Source organism: Manacus vitellinus, unplaced genomic scaffold (assembly GCF_001715985.3).
Source record: "Manacus vitellinus isolate BGI_N305 unplaced genomic scaffold, ASM171598v3 scaffold_94_pilon, whole genome shotgun sequence".
NCBI classification, from domain to species: domain Eukaryota; kingdom Metazoa; phylum Chordata; class Aves; order Passeriformes; family Pipridae; genus Manacus; species Manacus vitellinus.
This window is the reverse complement of record NW_021940890.1, coordinates 1,282,835-1,286,691: the sequence shown is the minus strand read 5'-3', so window position 1 is coordinate 1,286,691 and position 3,857 is coordinate 1,282,835. Positions and strand designations below refer to the sequence as shown.

General features: G+C 47.8%; 1 protein-coding gene across 1 annotated transcript in view; it reads left to right on the top strand.

Annotated features, from left to right (window-relative positions):
- Window positions 1-3,857, top strand: part of MDGA2 (MAM domain containing glycosylphosphatidylinositol anchor 2) — a gene marked incomplete at its 5' end in the record, with an annotated part of 146,887 nt that overhangs the window by 66,735 nt on the left and 76,295 nt on the right. The window lies entirely within an intron of this gene.

Here is a 3,857-nt window from a genome sequence, read left to right as displayed (position 1 = left end):
CCTGGCTGCTCTCCAGCCCCTCTGGCCCAGCCTGGAGCTGCCGGGGGTTGTTGTGGCCAAAGGGCAGGACCCGGCCCTTGGCCTGGTGGAACCTCATCCCCTTGGAATCGGCCCATGGATCCAGCCTGTGCAGGTCCCTCTGCAGAGCCCTCCTGCCCTCCAGCTGATGGACACTCCCCCTCAACTTAGTGTCATGTGCACTGAACTGATGTGGAAGGGATGGAGTTGTGCCCAGGCATCCTCGTGTGGGCACTGATCATCCCCACATCTGCCACAGGAGTCGTTCAGAACGAGCCCGGCGCCGCTATTTTTACACCCCATTTAATTTCCACGCAGGGAGCACATTTTAATTCTTGTAATGTGCCTTCACAATGATCACAATTTGCATATTTTCCCTCACTGAGAGGGATCTGGGAGCCTGAGCCCAAAGAAAAAGCCGTGGCTGCCACGGGGGTTTCTGTAGGAATCACATCCTGACAACCCCCTATTTTTCCCCCACGTTACATTTAAATTCAAAGGAATGGCTTTGCAGGTGGAATTACCGACCTGGACGAGCCTAATTTGTTGGAAATTAAACATAAGTGGTTGATTCTGGCTGCTACATGACATAAATTACTCTCAAATTGCTCTGTGAGCTTTCATTACAAAGGACACGCTGCTGGGAGTGATTTGCTGCCTCAGTCCTGAACTTTTTGAGTTTTGAGGCAGGGCTTGAAGGACAAGGGCTGAACTTTGGCTTCAAGGCACCCAAATCTAGAACTGATGCCACTGCCTTGTCTTATTTGGCCTTTCAAATCTTCTTTCAATTCCTTTTATCCCAAAGCCAAGCATTAAAAGGCACTTGTGGAAATAAGGTTTGGGCCTTGTGTTAATGCCACGTGGGTATTTTTAGTCAATGTAAAGCAAAATATTCGGTGCCTGGAGCTTTCCCTGGGCTGGTGTAAAGCTCTGTGGTGCTTCTGGCTTTAGCTGAGCAATAACAGTGCTTAAATGTAGCTCCTGTGAGAGGAATTGTTCTGAAATGGGATGAAAATTCCAAGGGGAGGACTTTTTATTCACGCCTTGTAAGGGTGAAAGGAACTTCGGCACCACCCACGGGAAAATTCTCTTGGCAAGTCTCTGGTTTTAAAGACTCTTTGGCTGGGAAGCATCAAATTATCCAGTGGCTGGTGAGTTGTCCTAAAATCTGGGGGCTTTGGCCTTCAGGGAGCAGCAGCCATGCTCCCAGAGCCGAGTGTGGAATGATTCTGGGAATTCTGACAGGCAACTTGGTATTTTTGGGACTTAGCCAAGGTCCAGGCACTATTTACAGTGAGGGTGGAGAGGCCCTGGAATAGAATTCCCAGAGAAGCTGTGGCTGCCCCTGGATCCCTGGAAGTGTCCAAGGCCAAGTTGGGATCCCTGGGCTAGTGGAAGGTGTCCCTGACCACGGCAGGGGGTGGAATGGGATCGGATTTAAGGTCCCTTCCAACCCAAACCATCCTGGGATCCCATGGAACAGCCAGGGATAACTGAAAACTGAAAAGATTTAAGGCAAATATTGGGAATATTTCCTTGCAACACAACCCTGCATTATTTGGACAACTCCTGGCCAGTTCTGGTTCTGGAGGCTGAGGCACAACCAGGATCCACCCACGAGCAGCTGGAAAAGCAGCAGCAGGAATTTGAGCCTCCAGCAGATCCCTGGATGCTGGAACGTGCTGGGAAAAGCTGGCTCAATTCATTGCACTGCAGGGCTCATGGCAGGGCTGGCACAGCCCCACACCATTCCCACCCCTCCACAGCCCTTATTCCCAGGTCTCTCCCTCCTCCAGCTGTTCCTTCCAGGCACCTCCAGCTCTGCTGGGAGTTATTTTCATGTGCAACTAAAATGAAAGGGAATTTAAGTGTTCCCAGGTCCTGACTCGATGTTGTTTAATGCAGTAAAAAACCAAAACACCACCAAAAAAATTAAATTGAAAGCAGCCAAAGGATGGCAAGGGCTGGAGAGCATCCCTGCTCCAACAGGGAGCAAATCCAAGGGGGTTGGAGAAATACACAGCCGGGATTGTGGGACTGGGCTCAACCAGCTCTGCCAAACAAAACTCCCCACTCCACCCCCTCGGGTGGCAAAGGACGTGCCAAGCAGAGGGTTTGGGAGCTCTGCAGGCAGAGAATCCTCCCTGGGATTCTCCCAGGATCACTCCATGGGGATCCCCCCTGAGGAATCCAACAAACCCCCAAAATTCCAGGACCCTTTGCATGAAAACGACTCCAACAGCTTCCAGAACTGGATGGATATGGAAGCATCTCAACCCCTGACTGTATTGTCTTTTTAGAGGTTTAAAACCAGAAGTTTCCTGGATAAATATAAAGTTAAACGTGCACATATTTAAAAAAAAATAAATTATAATAAGGTTCAAAAATGAAAGTTAGAAATATGATTTGAAGACAACTAATGAGAGGTTTGGTGGCAGAGCTGAGATTGGGGGATATGATAATCCCTTGATTCCCACAGAGGCCTGTGGGAAGTTAAAGCATGTGTAGTTAAAAAAAATGGGAAAAAATAAACACAGCCTCTAAATTGTGAAGGAAGAGAGAGATCCTGATAATGGGGAAGATTCAGGGGAAAAAGAAACAAGCAAATAACATTTTTGAAGCAAAGGGAATCTTCCTAAGGGGCCCTGTGGATCTTGCTCAGGTTTTTTAACTAGAAAATTCAAATGAATGTTCCACCCCTGTGGCTGCCTCATCCCTGGAAGTGTCCAAGGCCAGGTTGGAGCAACCTGGGACAGTGGAAGGAGTCCCTGCCCATGGAAAAGAGTTGGAACAAGATGGGGTTTAAAGTCCCTTCCCACCCAAACCATTTTGGGATTCCCTACATTTCACCAGGTTGCAAAAATACACTTCCAAATTTCCGTCTTTCTGGACTCCAGACTGGAGTCCCACAGCCAGTTGTCCTTGGGAGCTGAGCTGGGTGTGGAGCCCCAAGGACACGGAGCAGCCCAGGCTGGCTGGGCAGAGCTTTGGGAAGCTCCAGCACACAAGGATTGGGATCCCTGTGGGAATGCCAACAGGGATTTTCCAGCTGGAGCTCGGGCACAGGAATGAGGGGCCTGGAGAATGGATTTGCTGCAGGGAAACCACAGTGGCCAGAAAGAGAAAAAAAACATTTGCACATCTCCAGGTAGATTAAAATGGGATTGAGAAGCCATCCTGGAGCTGTGCATTCCCAAACCCTCCCTTTGCCCAGAAAATCCCCCCTGGAATGCCAAGAAATCCCAGTTTTGCAGAATTCCAGACTGGTTTGGGTGGGAAGGGACCTCAAAGCCCATCCAGTGCCACCCCTGCCATGGGCAGGGACACCTTCCACTGTCCCAGGTTGCTCCAAGCCCTGACCAACAAATGGATAAGGGAATATCCATCATACACACTGTTTGTCAATAATTCCTTTTACAGAACACACCTGAAAAACACTCTAAATGGTAATTTTTTTAAAAGCCAAACCCTCCATAAATTATCCATATTCCCACCAGCCCTCAGAAACATTCCTTAGGGAGGGAACATCTCAGTACTCAGGGAAGGTGCCCAGAGAGGGGGAGTTGTCAGAGAATCTGCCCCAAGCTTTTGTTCAGATCTCTCCTTTTCTTTCCCCAAAATCCTCATGAAATAGTTTTCAGAGGTCCTTTTCTTTTTCTGAGAGTATTAAAAAATACTTAAAAATCTTTCTTTGGGAAGAAAGGAAAAAGGGAAGATTCTTGCCTGTGGTAGAACTGTTTCAGGGATATTTGCATTACAGTAAAATCTGACTGATATTAAAAAAAAATAAGTGTATTTATAAAGGCATAAATCACTAATATTTAAACTTTAAAAAATTG